A 21046-nucleotide genomic window follows, 5' to 3' on the forward strand; every position below is an offset into this window, starting at 1 on the left:
TAAGTGCATTAAACAGATCTGCAGTAATAAATTGTATTTCCATTTGCAAATTCCTAAACCTGACACGTGTAACAAACTACGACACAGGAAGTTTTCTCAGTAAGCATAATACAAAAGCCTCCTCCAACTTCACAGGTTTGTTATTTACGAACTCAATAAGAACCTTTGTAATCCCTAATTCGTTTAACACATCACGTCTTTAAGTATGTGTGCGCAACGTGCCGGAACTTTGAACGCATTTTCTGAAGTATTCACCTAAATGGATCAGGAATTTCGCTCATACGGCACACGACTTGACCAACATTCCAAATAAGCTTTTAGTGACATTAATTTATTGCTGTTTAGTTTTGGTAAACGCTAAACTAATCACGGAAAAGCTGACTGTCAACCGCAGGCTTGAATGTTGGTTCCAAGTTAGCAAGGTTCAATTTAGAGCTTCATGTTTGCATGTTTGATTATTTGCGGATAACGCGAGTAGTTTGGGAGTGGAATGCAATATAAAGGAGTAATATCTTAGACAATTCTACATTGTGAAGTGCATCATGTAAAGTTATGACTTCATGATTGGTATTGACTAATATTTGGTTAGTCCTTCGATACGCATGTGATGATTTATTTTGTTACTGCCTATTCTTCTCACGATTCATATAATGAGATATCAAAAATTTGCATAAATTTTTAGTTAAACTCAGTACTTTTTCTGGTTACCGAATGAAATAAAAACCATGTAAATAAAAATAAACTCAATACGCGCAATTTTTTAGGTCAGTTAAACCAATTTTGAACACAAAAGTTGCGCTAACGAGTTCACTCATTAGCATTACGGTTAATTAATACGAAAACTTTCTTCAAACATCTCTGAGGAGTTTTTATCTCTCATAATTTTTAAATGAACGAACAAATTTGCTAAATTATTAAACATCAAAGCATGCAAGCCAATTTTTTATGATATTTCTTTAAAACATCTAAACATTTGGAGGTATTTCTAATTAGTACCCAACTTGACGATTCTGTGTTTTTATTTTAATTGTTGTTTTTGAAAAGAAATTATATTTGACCCTATGATCTATTTAGGATACCGAGGTAAGATAATAAATAATAATAGTCTACAGTGTTGTGAAAACGATAACCAACATTATTTCATGAATCATTTATTAAAAGAACAAAACTTCTCTTAATTACAACACTATTTTGAAAATCACCAAAGCTTAGAATCTTATACAAAACGTAATTGCCCAAGAGTCAGTAACTTACTGCCTAGACAGAGACTCATTTCCTCTTTCGGATGGTGTGGTCGGTTGTGAGTTGTGACGTTACTTATAGCTCTCTTTTATTTGGGAATGCTTCTAAAGCTATTTTACTACGGCAAAATAAAGGAATAATTGTGTAATGTGAAAACCCTTTTTATTAACAACAACAAATACTTTCTTGGTAAGTATAGGGATTCACATTTTGATATACGGTCTATTACTATACACACACACACTTGTCCAATATGAAATTATTGCATGAAGTCTGCTTCGAGATAGCTGTGAAGAATATTGATTGTATGAATCTACAAATTTATATTAATCCTTCAAAATTGATCCGGTCAACTAGACGGGTATGCACCTTGTATGCACCTTATATACCTTATTTGTGTTCAAACCATACTTATCTAATATTTAGACTTTAAATTTAAGGACACAAAACTATTTTAATGTAGTTATTTACTATACATCTATCACCATCCAGAAATTAAAACAAACATTACCTACATCTATAAAATGTTATTAACGCAATCCGTAAACCTTCATTCTCGCCTTATGGCTAGCAATTAGTTGGGCAAAATATCGTTCCAGGCGTATCATGGAATGAGGACTGAGGTCTATGCCATATTGCCCACAACCGGGTCAGGTCAGATCCTAGATTACGTGAAATATCTGTTGAAAAGGGGAATCATTTGTGAATTGTTATATCCAAGATTATGCTCTATAGACCTTTTCATGAGATATGCCTCTTCACAAATGTAGCCAACTTTAGTTTGGTTATATGTGTCTTACATAGGGGTTTATTATATCCAGAAGGTTTAATCTAGATTAGATCGGGATTAACGTGACATATCCGGGTTATAGCAACTTCGTATTAATTTCACTTAAAGCATAAAAGCAGTCGTGTGTTTTGGTGTTATTGATTTTTCATTCATATAACAAACGCACGGTATCAAAAGAAATTGTTATGAGCTCCTAAAATGCTGTTTATTAATATCTTTATATTTTATGAGACTCTTCATTATACTATATACGTCGCGTCGGTTCTGATTTTTGTATAAGTATGAATTTTAAATGAATACCATTAAGTACATATTTTAATATTCTGTATCATAAGAATCGAATAAAAAAGGAAATGAGCTATGAAAATTTAACCAACTCGATTAAGTAGGTAATTTGCCTTTACATCCCGTAAGACATTCAAAGCTAAGATAGTATTATTTGTGCTTTAAGTATATTAGAATAGTAAGTGTTTTTTTATTGATTCTCCTTATTAAAACATTGTGCCAGTGTCACGCACTTGGTGTATTCTGGCAACATCTGCCAGGTCACTGACCTCGGATCGATTTTAGTCTTAATAAAGCCTCATAGGATAAAGGTCGAAAGGTCCGAATTAAATTGTTATGGAGCTATCTAACGAATTGGGTTTCTTAGGTTTACGGCTAGACCTCAATTGGCAGAACTAAATGCTAAATTAATACGTAGATATTCCTACTTTAAATTTAAAAATAATGGGGAGAAAGATAAATGTTGCCGTGAGTGTAAAGAAGTTTAAAGATAAATAAGAGAAAATAAATCAGGATTTATTAAACATGCGTAAATATGGAATAATTACTTAATAAAAACCAACATCCAAAACTAATAAATATTTATTTTAATTCAGAGCAAAGTGTTCAGGTACTTTTTCCATGTAAATTAAAAAGTAAATTACTAACAACTCGTATATTTGCTTTACACGAGAAATGCATTTCAAAATGAAAATATAACAGATTTAAAATGCGAATGATTCATTAATTATTATTATTTAACCTTGTTTCGTTGTAAATTTATGTATTTAAAAGTAAATATTGGCCGAAAGCAATTTTGAATTTACCTTTCATGTATATTTTATTGTACTGTACGTAATTTGCAAACAACAAACAATTATAATTGAAAAAGAAACATGTATTGTTTAAATAAAGATTTTTACGGCTGTGAAAATTGTACTGGGACACGGCATACTATTTATTTATTAATACTAAATAGGTAGTCATAGATAAAGATATAATGGTCAATCTATGTGCCCAAATTCATCTCAAACTGCAGTCCAGCAATTTCAATAACCTCATCCCTTCATCCCTCAACACGCACTCATCCGTAATTGTTCACAAATAAACTGTATATTTTTACTTTTATAGAAATTACAATCCAGAGATAACATCAAACAAATTAAGAACAATCTTAAAAAGTTAGACTATTTTCGCGAAATAATATACATACTTAACTACTTAATTTTTATATGACTGCAATATAAAATCCACTCATACACCCACATATAATATACCTACACTTTAATCTTTCATTGCACACATAATCTTTCTCATTTTCGTATGATAATATTCAAATTGACTAATAATAAATATGTAAAGTGCATTTCAAGCAAACTGTGCAAGCAAACGTGAAACCAAGCCAAGGACACTTCAAAAAGTTGACAGATTTATCCAAGAAGGTTAGGTTTTGGTTTTAGGGATTTTAGCTTACTGCGTTTGGCATTTATGGTATACAATTATTTGATACTTTGAGCTATTCTACACTATGTTGGATAGGTAACTGCTATTGTATGGTGTATAGTAGTAGAATTGACAGGATAATGCTATCGGCTGATACTAGAAAATGAAACTTCAAACAACAAAATAAATAAACTTCACGAACAAATTATTGCCATAATCTACACATATTATTAAAAACAGCAGGGTGATGACAGTAGATAATAAAGAAAAAATAATATTCATCGTTCAAGAGAACGGTGCAAAAACAATTTTTACAATGTCTGTCTGTCTTATCATGCACTAGCTTTCCGCCCGCGGCTTCGCCCGCTTTGTCTAAAACCTAATAAATTATATACTCAAACCTTCCTCTTGAATCACTCTATCTATTACAAAAAACCGCATTAAAATCCGTTGCGTAGTTTTTAAGATTTAAGCATACATAGGGACATAGGGACAGAAAAAGCGACTTTGTTTTATACTATGTAGTGATAACGATAGCGTGGAAATTAGGATAAATATAACATTTCAATGAACTTTAATGGAAAATGCGGTCAATATCTAGGAGTGCACACAATGACATTTGAGACGTTTTAAATAATATCAATGATAAATCTTGGATAAATCCAATATGCATCGATATTTGATACGATAATCGACTTCACAGATGAAGATGTTACATGATATGGTCTGTTTGGTATCAATTACAAATTTGGAATATTGATATGATACGTATAATTGTATATGTATAACATACCTAATAACTGTACAGATATAGTTAATGGATAGTTGACCTCAGAGCTTAAGTACTGGCAAAACTGAAAAGGAAATCATTAGGAGATATTATAATTTATAATATATGGTTGATCATCTCTAGTTGAAATGTTTTGCTTTGTTGATTTTATGTTTAGACGAAAACAAATATTAAAAAACACTTTGTACGTCACAAATATTATATAATTAATATTAAATACCCTGGACATTTCTGAAAATTGATAACCTTAATTATTTTCAGCGTCCGTTCAGATGAGTATCGTCGAATGAGGCATAAAACAGTTGAATGTTATTCCTTTTCTCGTTACGACTGATTGCCGGCGATGTTATCATTCTTTGCATCGAAATGGAGTTGGGGTGACCACGCGGTTTTATTAAGTGGCCATTTATCGGAGTTTATTTTGGTACAATATTATATTTTAGTCTTTACTTACTATATCCCTACTAATATTATAAATGCGAAAGTAACTCTGTCTATCTGTCTTTCTGTTACGCTTTCCCGCTTAAACCTCTCAACCGACTTTGATGAAATTTGTCACAGACAATCTAAAGATTGTCTGTGACAAATTTCATCCCTTAGAAAAAACATAGGCTTACCTTTTATCAAAACACCACGCGGGCGAAGCCGCGGGCGGAAGCTAGTTGTTTATAAGGTATAACGAATTGGTGACTAGCAAATTAACTTCATCCATGCAAACACACAACGTACGTGTATAAGAACCATAAATACGTGTATACTTCTTTAGAATTCGTATATATGAGATTTTCCATCTACTGCAATAATTATTATATACCAACTACATCAATACACCTGAATTGATGTCAGCATCATTATGATAGGAATAAAAAAGATACATTTTAAAAACCTTTTTAATACATTTATTTACAAAGGGGATCGATATTTTTAATAATAACTCTTGGGCATATTAATTATTAACGTAATCAAGTATAAAGTATAAGTCATGACTACCTGATAAAGTTTACTTAACAAGAAAAGTTTACAATTTTTAAATAAACACCACGTGCTTACGAAGTACATGCAAAACTAAAATTATGAAATGCGCTACAAGCACCTGTAAAATTATATTAAACTAGCGGTCCGCCCCGGCTTCGCCCGTGGTACATATTTACGTTTTCTCTACATAAAAACCATCCTCGTACTTCAAGGAATATAATAAAAAAAGAATTATCGAAATCGGTTCAGCCGTTCTCGAGTTATGCGCTTACCAACACATTTTGCGATTCATTTTTATATATAAGATGTAAAAACGTTATATTATACTATAAAAATCCGGATTAAAATGGTTATTGCGTTCAAGTTTAGGTACTTGCCAAGAAAACATGCAACAGTTCCTGTGGAAAGTTTTATATTCTTTCTATTTAAAACATACTCTTTATTTTGTTCTTTATTTCGTTTTTCTTTCCCTCTCAAACACACGAATTTTGATGGTTTGGTCATAGAGGTTTATTTCACCAAATTGTTCCCATGTAGAAAATTAGTTGTTCTGCAAAACATTAAATGGAGACCTTAGTGACCATGACTACCGCTTACTACAAGACGTGATATGCAATTCTAAGCGTGCAGTTCTTTTAACAAATATAGATTGGTAACTCTACTATCGTGCATTCGTGCGTATTCAATTAAATTCCCATCTATGAAATAAAGGAGCATCGTGACGTCACACCGCGAAGCTCATTCAGAGCACATACCGCAGGAAATGAGACGCTTTGTGAACTTTTCATTTTTTACCCGTCAAGTGAACTAGCGCGGGAAATGACGAAATAAAAACAATTTACCGCGAGCGAGTTTTATTTTTTTTACTAGACCGATATTCCCGCGTTAATAAGCTTTATAAAATAGCAGACTTTATAGCTTTTATTTTTTTAATTTTTACTCATTTTCCGAGCTAACGTGTTGGCATCCTATTTCGGACTTTAACCTATTATCCTACCAAATTTCAAAAGGATCTGATAGCAAACTTTGCTTGAAAACGTTTAAAATGGAAAACCAAGCCAGATCATTTTGAGCAAATCGTACCGCGCAGTATCATATCATCTTTCTACGTATTTCAGAGTGGGAGAATTTCTTAATTCTAGGTTTTTCTAGTAGCGAAAAGATTTCAATTAGCGAAATCAAAAGATATTCGAAAATTTCGCCTTCCAGAAGATTACACAAGAGTAGCATATTCTAGAACAAATGCCGTACTTTCATACCATTTGCAACTATAAACAAGCGTAAAATATTTCCAAGTGCTTCCGTATACGAAATCGCGACAGCTATTCGCCGGGGACCCAATGGGACCCAAAGCTGTATAAAGTGTATGCATATTTTATGAGAGGAATATATTTTAGAGGACATACTTTTATCTTATGGCTAGAGAAGTTAATGCGGCATGCTCCGGGGGCTGACTGCGGTTTTAAATACTCGATCGTTGAATATGTATACAGTTTGTGTATAGTTGATTATTGATTATGAATACAAATGGAATCTGTTTGAACTTTTGTTTATAGTTATTAAAATGTAAATAGTTGTTTGTTCAAATAATTCAGCTATTTTGACTGCAGCTTCGTTTACGTAACATGTCAATTAAGCTTATATTTTAGTTAACATGCCGATTTAGATCATAATATGATGTATTTTCGATTTGTTTATTTTTATGTACATATTTAGATAAAGATCATATACATATTTATAACGTTCCAAAGGAAGTAATCTTAATTGACTTTGAAATTTTACCCATTTATCCTAAAATGCACTGATAACTTACGTAGTAAGATAAGTGCACTGATAACTTACGTATAAATTAAGTGAAATCTCAAACTACCTCTCTGCCTACTTAAGTGACACTTCTTAAGAAGTTGTGCTAAATTCATAAAGTTGACTGCACTTCCCCGCATTACACCAGATATTAGCATATACTTAAACGTCCTTACCTTGCATAATTTAGCAGCACTTTGCATAACCAAAATCAACGAGTAGTTCCGACAGAGTATTTCATAGAAACGCTCCAAAAATGTATATTTTCAACCTATTTTTATCCCTTTTAAGCTTATAAATGGAGCAAAACTTCTAAAACATTTAATGGTTAGTTAAAGAGATCACAGTACTGAAATCTCTTAGCCTTTTGGAACAAGAGCGTTTCCCAAAAAGATTCTTCTAAGGATATTTCAATAGCTGAGAGTTTTCGTTAAGATCTTTTTAGCAAATAAAAGGAGCGTCTGGGAAAGCAATTTTATTATTACTCTTCATTATGTAACACGTTCTTGCTTTTTGACGTAACGACTCAAAGATTGCTACAATGGTGTTGCCGTACATTAGGTCTAAACCTATTTGGACTTCATTTTTTTCGATTTGCTTTCTGTAGCAACATATTGAATGAGCGGTCTTAATTTTTATAAGTGTGGAAGGAAATAAAGAAATATTTAACCAATTTCTTACCGTAGACTAGAAGTGTCTAATGAGGATATAATGTACGCCTAACATCGTAGTAGGTACGTCTAAACTTTAGTCCAGGAACCATGGAAGTTGATAAATTATTCTAATTCTTATCGAACAATATAATAGTTAAGATTCTATTCCTCTATTCCCGACATTCTATTCGATTCTGCATCTCTTTTTCCATTTCTATTTAAGAGGGCGTATAAAGCCAGATAATTCTACGATTAAGCCTCGCCCATTACGCGCCATGCCGCGCGCCCTCACAATACCCTCATACACCCGGCTCATTCAACGTACGTAAAGTTCATCGCACGCTAAATTATACACAATATTCTTCGCTCGTTCAACGCGTATTTTCGGTAGTTAGTAGGTATGTTGTCTAAAATAATTGTATAAAACAGTAAAGTTGAAATCATCACAAATTATGTAATATGTCTTTTTATTATTATTTGTTTATAATTATTAATGATAATCTATACATATTATAAAACAATAAAAAAACTGTCTGTATGTAATATATAAAAAAAAACAATATTAGGGAAACAGTATAGAGCACGAATCCGTAAAAAAAGTCTGTCGAAATAGCGAGTATAGATACTATTTTTAAATAAACATACGCAGTCGACGACACACATTCCTCCAGAACTTTATTTTGATTAATTTGGTTATAGTCCATTGAATGAGTGCCTCCAAGGGGGGTCTAGAGTGCGTGAGTTAGTAACGTAAGATGTTTCTTCGGAAACATGTCAAGAGTCCCTAGGTAATAAACATACTAAAACCCCAGGCCACTAGGAGGAGCCCCGGAGTGGGGGGAGGGGGGAAATGGGTCCATTTTTTTCATTTTTCGCTTAAATCTCAAAAACGGTACATGTTAGAGAAAAACTTTCAAGGAAAAATTGAAAGGCCATAAAATTATCTACAAGTTGTACCTGAATCATTTTTTCCTATATCCTACCGTTTCTGAGTTATACGCAGTAAAACATGATTTTGGCTCAAACAATTTCAACATCAATCGATCAAAAAATATTTCTTTCTTCCAAAAAACTCAAATGTGCAACTTGTGACCAGTACTGATAGATTGCTCTTAATTAGGTCTATAATTGGTAAAATAAACACATTCCTCCATGGAAGCCTTTAGAAGGAATCGATTGTCAAAATATTATATTAGGGCAGTTTGAGTTACTGAACTTGATCTTTTTATTTTTTTCTTCCAAAAAACTCAAAAGTGCAACTTGTGACCGGTACAGATAGATTGCTCATAATTGGGTCTATCATTGCTAAAAATACCAGATTCCACCACGGAGGCGTTTACGGGGAATTGAATTTTATCAGGGTAGTTACGATACATGAACTTTTTATTTTTTTTCTTCCAAAAAGCTCAAAAGTGCAACTTGTGACCGGTACAGATAGATTGCTCATAATTAGGTCTATCATTGATAAAAATACCAGATTCCACCATGGAGGCGTTTACGGGGAATTGAATTTTATTAGGGTAGTTAGTTAAAAAGTTCATGTATCGTAACTACCCTAATAAAATTCAATACCTCCTAAAGGCCTCCATGGTGGAATCTGGTATTTTTATCAATGATAGACCCAATTATGAGCAATCTATCTGTACCGGTCACAAGTTGCACTTATGAGTTTTTTGGAAGAAAAAAATAAAAAGATCAAGTTCAGTAACTCAAACTACCATAATATAATATTTTGACAATCGATTCCTCCTAAAGGCTTCCATGGAGGAATGTGTTTATTTTACCAATTATAGACCTAATTAAGAGCAATCTATCAGTACCGGTCACAAGTTGCACTTTTGAGTTTTTTGGAAGAAAGAAATATTTTTTGATCGATTGATGTGGAAATTGTTTGAGCCAAAATCATGTTTTACTGCGTATAACTCAGAAACGGTAGGATATAGGAAAAAATGATTCAGGTACAACTTGTAGATAATTTTATGGCCTTTCAACTTTTCCTTGAAAGTTTTTCTCTAACATGTACCGTTTTTGAGATTTAAGCGAAAAATGAAAAAATGGACCCATTTTCCCCCTCCCCCCACTCCGGGGCTCCTCCTAGTGGCCCGGGGTTTTAGTATGTTTATTACCTAGGGACTCTTGACATGTTTCCGAAGAAACATCTTACGTTACTAACTCACGCACTCTAGAACTTTTTATTCAATGGACTATTAGATTGTACGACATTTTTCGACTCAGCAATTATTCTAAAAATAAAAATAAAAATTATCCTTTATAAAATATTACAAAGTTCTTCGAAATTTACGTATTATTTTATCGAGAGCTGGTAACTTTAGCAGGTACCTTTCTGGAGTATTTTTTTCTGCGTGGCAATAGTCAGTAGACACAGGTTGAGAGTGAGGGTCTACATTTTCCAAATTTAAAATTGTTCTGTGAAATTAGTAAATTACTTTCAAACAGGGTCAATTTGATTGATTGCATTTGCAAGGCGACCGTAGGAATTAGGTACCTACATAACTAAGTATAAAAAGTGTCTTTGTAAATTGTAGGTACCCACTATGAATGTAGGTATCTATAAATATCGTCGCATGAATACTCAACTCGCGGAAACGAATTTACAGAATTTACACAAATAATAATATCCAAACTCGCCTGGAAAAACTTTCTCAAATGAATCTATAGTTTAGGTGGTCTGTTGCGGTTCTGCATCAGGTGTTTCAGTTTTCAAAATAAATTATTATTTTATATTTCCCGGATAATATAATAGTACCTACACAACAAAATAACTTTCATTCAAATCCGTCCAGTAGTTCCGGAGATTAGCGTGTACAAACAAACAGACAAACACAGACAGTTTTTTTATTTACGGGATAAAACTCATCCTATGACCTTTCTCAGGTCTCAAGCTATATCTGCACCAAAATTAGAGCCCAGACATACCTACATACAGACAGACATACAAAAATTCTAAAAACTATATTTATGTATAGATATGTACTACATATTACTATGTAATACAGATTATGAATATATTATATATATACATATACATATGTATATTATAAAAAAATACCTATTCAATGTAAGTACAGTTTTGACTTTCGTACGAATTTGTTATACCTATGTATAGATGTTATGTATGATTATCTAATACAGATTGTAAATATAATATATATGTACTATTCACAACCGGTTAACATATTATTTATATTATTATTTACTGGAGCGAACATAGGATCTGCCTATAGTAATAATAATAATATAAATCTTTCTTGACTTGATTGATTGCACCGCGACTGTAAGAATTAGGTACCACTATGAATTTTATTTACCTATCTATAGTTGCTGCTGCTATCGCGTCAATACTCAGCCCGCGGAAATTATTTTACAGAAACTAAACTTTCTCAAATAGGTAAATCAAGACTTATCTTTTTATATTATAATTATTATTTATTAATATTATAACAATACTATTATATTATACATTATATACATTATTACCTTCGACATTTAGTTATCTTTTCAATTTGAATCTTCTTTAGTTCTCGTTTCTTAAGTCTTTTCATTTTGTTGTTTACCATTTTCAACAAATCAATATTCGGCGTAATTATAAAACACGGCGCAGCAATTTTAGCGTGGTCTACTCGTCTCAACGGAGCGATAGCGTCTGATGTATGAAATAGAATTATGTTTTTACTTTTTAGCTCCCGGAACGTGCGATGGAAGATGATTTCTTGCGTAATTAAAAATATAGTAAGCGCCAAAAGTGTTTTATCGTGATTAAACCAAAACTAAAAGTAATTACACAAAATGCTCTGACAAATATCTTGCAAATGTTTTAATATAATTGTTTATGAAAAAAAAATCATAATAAGTGTTACCATGTCCAGTAAAAAACGTAAAAGTGTGAAATTTAGAGGTAACTTCGTGAATTTTTTCTATCGAGTCAATTTCAATATTTTATGTTTTTGATCTGACAATATAATCGAAAATATCATCAAGTTTTACATATATTTTATTTTTTATATTTGGTCTTGAATATTACACGTATCAACTAAAAGTTGATTGGTGATTTGACTTTATACGCGCCCTTAATCCACTTGTCTAATGTTGATCATTGTGAAGAAATGAATCGCTATTTAAATGCCCATAATTAATTGCATTTAGTAAAAAACGCATACATTTTGCACGTGCGTTAGATAACTTTATCTTCTCGTTAGATATTCTAACATTATTCTAATAGCCCTTTGTATTAAGATTAGGACCCTTCAACATATTTGCATTACTGTAAGAGGATTTGTTAATTCAAAGGACTTTTTTACGAAATGTTGGTTTTGCGGGAAAGATCTGGGAGATAGGAATTTTGGGGTTTATCTGATTTATTTTTTATAGTAAATAGAGTTGTTATGTTTGTAAGTTAATTATTTATAAGGGCGATATTTATCGATTTCATATTGAATGTCGCGATTTATAAATTATAATACGATCAATTTTATTATTGATTTAGTATTATATAAAACATTCTACTAAGAAGATTTTATTTATGTTAATTACGTTAAACTTATACAAAATTCTTGTTCTATAGAATCTAAAGCAATGTATCTTTTGTAAAAAATAGAACCGTTCAGTCTACAAAGGACACGCCGATTATCCAAGCACTCAATCCGAAACAATTATTCCTTGCACCACAATCAACCCCCGCATAATCATAGCAGAGTATCGGCAGATGATTTAGCATAATTTATGCGCGCGAGTTAGGGTCAAGTGGGCACAAATGGCAGCACTGGGGTCGTTTTTTATCTGTGCCACAGATAATATAAATTATAATACTATGCTCTCAATGGTCAGTAAATTGGTGAACATTGACACCTTATGTCATGGTGACTGGACTGTGTTTTATTGTATGCAGTGTGAACAATGTACGTATTAGCGGTTTTTTATTGGAATGATGTGCATATTTGTTTAGTATTTATTAGGTTGGGTAATAAATTGTGAATATTCCATGAATAACAGTCTTTTATTTTCCTTGTTAATATATAGTTACTTACTGTTAGTAGGTATATTATATGCACCACAATATACACATACAGAAATATTGATTGCCTTATCTGGATGTAGTTCTGAATTTAGAAGATTTTTTAACCGCTTGATTTGTTTCTAATAAAATCTTTAAAAAAAAACTACTTAGACTTTTCTTGAAAATAATATTTCTTATTCGATATACGTAAAAGTAGGTAAAAGAGATAACACTGGATTACAGAAATTCCGCCCCCAAAATTTATTTTGAACGAACAATTACATTCAATGTAGCGATGCACTTTTTAAAGTACCCCAATATGGCCGCCCTTGGTGTAATGAACCGCCTTTTTATCCACAGATAATGTACTGTGACATTTGTTAAAAATTATTTACAAGAGGGTATCGCTTCTAAAATTCAGTTGTATGAGTACCACTTGTTAACTGCATCGGATAAGCTGCTAATTTTTTAATAAATCCGTGTAGAGAATAATGATCCTTCCTACATTGTAATAAGGTTAATTTTGTATTATATGATGCATATAGGGGTACTTTAATATGTGGCGTACAAAACTCAAATGTACACTTGATAGTCTATTGTACTTTAATTACCAAAAAATCGATTATTTCAAAATTATAATCCGTTTCCATTGCGTTATGCTTTGCTACATTTTATCTCAGTAACTAATGAATGGATTTTCTTGTTTGTAAGTATAATGTTGCCCTTTATTATTTTCTTTTTCAATTCTTACACGAAGAATTGTTCGCACTTACAGATAGAGTATTATAGTTATGCCTATAGCTATATTAAAGTATTTTGTAATACTTTAAAACTTTAGATAAACCCCAAGCGATTCTCAACACAGGCGGCCTACATAGCTATAGAGCTGTCGTCTTAAATTTGAAGCTCATTCATTAAGACTTAGATTACACCGGCCTACTTTCCGCCCATTCACCATTCCTAAAGGACGAGTTAAATTTTAAAAGAACAGTCTCATATTGAACTAAACACGGCCAATGCTTTTCTACAACCACAATTTATTAGAGCATTTATAACCACTGTGACATGTATGGTCGGTATGTTTGTTTGTAATGTGTAATTCAATTAGATTGAAATAACGATAAATTGTAACGCGAACATGTAATTAATGAGTTTAATAATTAAGCATACAATTATTGTACTGTGTATTTGCATCAAAAACAATTATTTACATAGAAATGTTTAGAATAGTGTGGACTGTAGACTGTACAAAAGGTACTTTTTTTCAACCGATTTATAATGTATACTTCTGATATGAATGTTTATCATAGTACTTAATTCTCTATGGATTTTTTTGACGTTTTAAATTAGTTTTTCTGAAAACAAAGGAAGTTTCTAAAATAATTATCTTTGTAGCTGTGCGATTACAAAGACTAATATTAAATCAGACAGATAATTAACAAAGCTTAATCAGGTCATCCAGGAATCTCTTTAGAGAACTCCCAGTACTTAACAATGAATATTTTAATGTTTGTATAACGATTAATAAACAAACTTCGTTTGTGACAAAGGAAGTTCGTGTTTTAATTAATCGCAAATTCAGGATATTTTATTACCAAGGTAAATTGTTGATGCGAGCTTCGAAGCCAACAATTTGGGTATTTACCCAACCATAAAAATCCGGACCTCAATACCGTATCGGAACATAAATTCAATAACCCCTTCAAATAAAGATGTCACACATTTTTCGACATAAATCCTATTTTCACATGACAACACAGCGGGCGGGCGCGAACTGCGAACTTTAACCCTTTATTTTGCGAAACCATAAAGAAAACAAAAGTGTTTTTAACCCGTAGTTAACCCTTGGCACATGTACAGATAAATAAACGATAGACCACATGATCTTTTATTACATTCGTAACAACTTTGCCCCTTTTTTTGTACATGTGGATAAGTATTGTTGGATTTTTATGACGTCTGTCTCAGCATTAGTCGGATTGTTAGGCGCGGATGTAGCAGCCATATGGTGTTATTTGCGTAAGTAATGATTTTGTGGGCAGCGAAATGTACCATTGTAATCATATAAACGTGCTTATGATTTAATTTATAACATGTTTATCTGAGCCATAAATGTTATTTGTTTGTAATTTTTTACTAAAATATTAAAATTTGCATATCATGCATAACTACGATTATTACAAATGCGAAAGTGTAGTTTTTGGGATGCCCTTGATTCGTGCTGCTATAAAAAAAGCCATATAGGTACAAAATTATATAGGTACACAATATGTATACGCGTAGCAGGTAAACCATATTACGATATGTCACTGTGGAAGAAGAAGATCAGAAGAATCCTCGAGCTCTAATTTGTATTTAATTTATGACAAATCTACAAAAAAGTGTTACAACCCTATCTCTTAAACTATGAACCTATTAAAGAGAGTTGTATTATTACAATAGATTATGAAACTATTTCCCGGGTTATCCGCATTGTAAGAAACTCAGCCAAGTGGAACTTATACAAAGTTCCTCCATTTGCGGGTTTCGCACTCAAATTATCTGCCCTCATTGCACATTCAGATGAATGTTATAAATAAATATCTTTACTTTGTTTCTTGCTGAAATAAATGCAAAGTTTGAGCATCTGTTTATACGCGAACTGCTGAACTAATTCTATTCAAAATCCCTTTGTTATTGATATACTGTCTCTCAAATCAAAGGCTTTTAAAATAGATTGTGTGTCTATTTTCATGAAACTCCATGTTTATTGTTGATAGACAATAACTGATACTGATTGTAAAGTAAATAGATTCTCTATAATTGAATTATTAATAGATAAGGGCTCTAAATCAACAAAGGTTTCTTATTAAAAGGATGGAGAGAAGTTTCAATGAAAAATAAATAATACTCCTGTTACTATATATATCCTTTTCAATGAAATTATTTTCATAGAGAGAAGTTTCAATCTAATATCTAATATATATTATAAAGGCGAAAGTTTGTAAGGATGTATGGATGTATGGATGTATGGATGTATGGATGTTTGTTACTCTTTCACGTAAAAACTACTGAACCGATTACAATGAAATTTAGCACACATATAGAGGGTAACTTGGATTAACACATAGGATAGGTTTTATCCCGGAAATCCCACGGGAACGGGAAATATGCGGGTTTTCCTTTGAAAACGGTGGGACGCGGGTTTTCCTTTCCGCGGGCGAAGCCGCGGGCGGAAATCTAGTGAGAAATAAAATTAGATACGTACATTATTCTAACTATTCACCAAAAATTACATATTACTGTATCAATTATTATGGAAATATCAAACGAGGTAACAGCGCTAAACAGCTCCGTCACGCTGGAACCCGCTTTAAAAAAACCTTACTTTTTTTCAGCCTATTTTACCTACAAACGATGCTAATAAATGTAGTATAGGTCAATTTTTTGTAGTCTTATTAGTTACTTAGAAAACATCATTGATATCGTTCGAAGTAAAAAATATAAATAATAGCGTGTTGATTAGTTTTGGAATGGGTTCCAAATTGATTGTAGTTTATTGTAGTGGCAAGAAAATTCTTTATTTGCGTTGTTTTATCTCAAATTATTGCAAGAAGGTCACAATAACAAGATTTTAAAAAATAAATAACACTTGTTCAAAAACTACAAACGATGCCAATAAATGTAGTATAGGTCAATTTTTTGTAGTCTTATTAGTTACTTAGAAAACATCATTGATATCGTTCGAAGTAAAAAATATAAATAATAGCGTGTTGATTAGTTTTGGAATGGGTTCCAAATTGATTGTAGTTTATTGTAGTGGCAAGAAAATTCTTTATTTGCGTTGTTTTATCTCAAATTATTGCAAGAAGGTCACAATAACAAGATTTTAAAAAATAAATAACACTTGTTCAAAAACTACAAACGATGCCAATAAATGTAGTATAGGTCAATTTTTTGTAGTCTTATTAGTTACTTAGAAAACATCATTGATATCGTTCGAAGTAAAAAATATAAATAATAGCGTGTTGATTAGTTTTGGAATGGGTTCCAAATTGATTGTAGTTTATTGTAGTGGCAAGAAAATTCTTTATTTGCGTTGTTTTATCTCAAATTATTGCAAGAAGGTCACAATAACAAGATTTTAAAAAATAAATAACACTTGTTCAAAAACTACAAACGATGCCAATAAATGTAGTATAGGTCAATTTTTTGTAGTCTTATTAGTTACTTAGAAAACATCATTGATATCGTTCGAAGTAAAAAATATAAATAATAGCGTGTTGATTAGTTTTGGAATGGGTTCCAAATTGATTGTAGTTTATTGTAGTGGCAAGAAAATTCTTTATTTGCGTTGTTTTATCTCAAATTATTGCAAGAAGGTCACAATAACAAGATTTTAAAAAATAAATAACACTTGTTCAAAAACTACAAACGATGCCAATAAATGTAGTATAGGTCAATTTTTTGTAGTCTTATTAGTTACTTAGAAAACATCATTGATATCGTTCGAAGTAAAAAATATAAATAATAGCGTGTTGATTAGTATACGATCCTTCAACTGTATCGTAGCTGTTGTTAAAAATACTAACAATTACTCTCTGATTATTGATTAACAATTTTCAATTATCAAAAAGTTTTACACTTTCAGAAATTATATTTAAAAATTCAACTCATTTGCAGCTCAAGTTTTCAATACTTACGAAAGTCCGTGTATAGTTGGCTGTCATTATTTTTTAATACGAAAAACAGCACATACTTGTAAGTCCAACGATTTTGAATTTATATTTTGAGGTAGGTATAATCGATGCTACATTTACTGTAGGCACTATAGTAACTGTAAACTTGTGTACGCACGCTTATATTTAATCGGTAATGTCCATATACATATAAAGGTATGCTGTCGGAAGACAAACTGTGAAACTACGAACGATTTCCTTTTCTATTTTCTAACGTCTTAAAATGTATCACTCTATCAAACACTAAGTAGATTTATTCATTCGCACTTATAATCAGTAATAAGTAAGACATACAAATATAAAGGTACTGTGACAATTGTTCATATCGTTTGTAGTTTTTATGCCAGTGTCATTTTATTATACCACTACAATTTGGCTAGTTTTATCTGATTTTTCTTGAAGTTATTTTAGAGGATAAATTATTTTACCAGTACTACAATCAACGATAAATGACAATATTAATTCCAATTTTTTATATTGCACTATTTTGAGTTTTATTTCGTTTCGGATGGAATTTATCCATTATTTCATTTTAATTACTTTTGTCGTCTCAGCAGTTTCGGATTATTAAGTGACTTTGTAACATTGAACAGCAAACTACTGAACATTAAAGATATCCAACTCTTTTTTTTTTAACATATATCATGTGCAATTTAATGTACACTAAATTACGAAACTCCCACACGCATACACAAACACGCACGTGTGCGAAGATGTATGTATGAGCATGAATATTTTTTTTTCTAAAACTACAAACGACACGAAATCCAAGGCTCATAATTGTTTTGAATATATTAACTTATTGAACACTAATTTTTTTGTTTTTTATTGCTTACAGGGGTTCAGCAGCCACTACAAACATATGAGTTTAGCTACAATCAACTACATTGTTTGTAGTTTTTGAACAAGTGTTATTTATTTTTTAAAATCTCGTTATTGTGACCTTCTTGCAATAATTTGAGATAAAACAACGCAAATAAAGAATTTTCTTGCCACTACAATAAACTACAATCAATTTGGAACCCATTCCAAAACTAATCAACACGCTATTATTTATATTTTTTACTTCGAACGATATCAATGATGTTTTCTAAGTAACTAATAAGACTACAAAAAATTGACCTATACTACATTTATTGGCATCGTTTTTAGTTTTTGAACAAGTGTTATTTATTTATTAAAATCTTGTTATTGTGACCTTCTTGCAATAATTTGAGATAAAACAACGCAAATAAAGAATTTTCTTGCCACTACAATAAACTACAATCAATTTGGAACCCATTCCAAAACTAATCAACACGCTATTATTTATATTTTTTACTTCGAACGATATCAATGATGTTTTCTAAGTAACTAATAAGACTACAAAAAATTGACCTATACTACATTTATTGGCATCGTTTTTAGTTTTTGAACAAGTGTTATTTATTTATTAAAATCTTGTTATTGTGACCTTCTTGCAATAATTTGAGATAAAACAACGCAAATAAAGAATTTTCTTGCCACTACAATAAACTACAATCAATTTGGAACCCATTCCAAAACTAATCAACACGCTATTATTTATATTTTTTACTTCGAACGATATCAATGATGTTTTCTAAGTAGGTAACTAATAAGACTACAAAAAATTGACCTATACTACATTTATTGGCATCGTTTTTAGTTTTTGAACAAGTGTTATTTATTTATTAAAATCTTGTTATTGTGACCTTCTTGCAATAATTTGAGATAAAACAACGCAAATAAAGAATTTTCTTGCCACTACAATAAACTACAATCAATTTGGAACCCATTCCAAAACTAATCAACACGCTATTATTTATATTTTTTACTTCGAACGATATCAATGATGTTTTCTAAGTAACTAATAAGACTACAAAAAATTGACCTATACTACATTTATTGGCATCGTTTTTAGTTTTTGAACAAGTGTTATTTATTTATTAAAATCTTGTTATTGTGACCTTCTTGCAATAATTTGAGATAAAACAACGCAAATAAAGAATTTTCTTGCCACTACAATAAACTACAATCAATTTGGAACCCATTCCAAAACTAATCAACACGCTATTATTTATATTTTTTACTTCGAACGATATCAATGATGTTTTCTAAGTAACTAATAAGACTACAAAAAATTGACCTATACTACATTTATTGGCATCGTTTTTAGTTTTTGAACAAGTGTTATTTATTTTTTAAAATCTTGTTATTGTGACTTTCTTGCAATAATTTGAGATAAAACAACGCAAATAAAGAATTTTCTTGCCACTACAATAAACTACAATCAATTTGGAACCCATTCCAAAACTAATCAACACGCTATTATTTATATTTTTTACTTCGAACGATATCAATGATGTTTTCTAAGTAACTAATAAGACTACAAAAAATTGACCTATACTACATTTATTGGCATCGTTTGTAGTTTTTGAACAAGTGTTATTTATTTTTTAAAATCTTGTTATTGTGACCTTCTTGCAATAATTTGAGATAAAACAACGCAAATAAAGAATTTTCTTGCCACTACAATAAACTACAATCAATTTGGAACCCATTCCAAAACTAATCAACACGCTATTATTTATATTTTTTACTTCGAACGATATCAATGATGTTTTCTAAGTAACTAATAAGACTACAAAAAATTGACCTATACTACATTTATTGGCATCGTTTGTAGTTTTTGAACAAGTGTTATTTATTTTTTAAAATCTTGTTATTGTGACTTTCTTGCAATAATTTGAGATAAAACAACGCAAATAAAGAATTTTCTTGCCACTACAATAAACTACAATCAATTTGGAACCCATTCCAAAACTAATCAACACGCTATTATTTATATTTTTTACTTCGAACGATATCAATGATGTTTTCTAAGTAACTAATAAGACTACAAAAAATTGACCTATACTACATTTATTAGCATCGTTTGTAGGTAAAATAGGCTGAAAAAAAGTAAGGTTTTTTTTAAAGCGGGTTCCAGCGTGACGGAGCTGCGCTAAACCTAATTTAATTACCATGTAGTAATATCTAGCCGTGTACAAATATGAATAATGATCAGTTAATGTTTCCCTTTGATTAAGCGGTTAGGTTATTACTAGGAACAGTTCCCAGAGGAAAGATCTCACTCCAGTAAATAACACATGTAAATATTACAAATGTGAGGGTGATGTAAATACACCTACACTTATATCGACGGAAAAAGCTTTAGCTTCGAATAAGTTTACTTTATTTTTCCGAGGAAAATAAGGTAGGTAGTCGGTACAACAAATACAAGATTCGTATTGAAATTTCATTGAGGTATATTATTAATTAAAATGTGTTTATTGATTACTGTGTTCCCAAAAA

General features: G+C 31.2%; 1 protein-coding gene across 2 annotated transcripts in view; it reads right to left on the reverse strand.

The window, feature by feature from the left end:
- Positions 1–21046, reverse strand: part of bib (MIP channel family protein big brain) — an 83332-nt gene that overhangs the window by 6600 nt on the left and 55686 nt on the right. The window lies entirely within an intron of this gene.

The sequence above is a fragment of the Colias philodice genome, chromosome 6 (assembly GCF_061535455.1).
Source record: "Colias philodice isolate Cphi_HAF_F1 chromosome 6, ilColPhil1 Martin Lab GWU primary, whole genome shotgun sequence".
Classification (NCBI taxonomy): domain Eukaryota; kingdom Metazoa; phylum Arthropoda; class Insecta; order Lepidoptera; family Pieridae; genus Colias; species Colias philodice.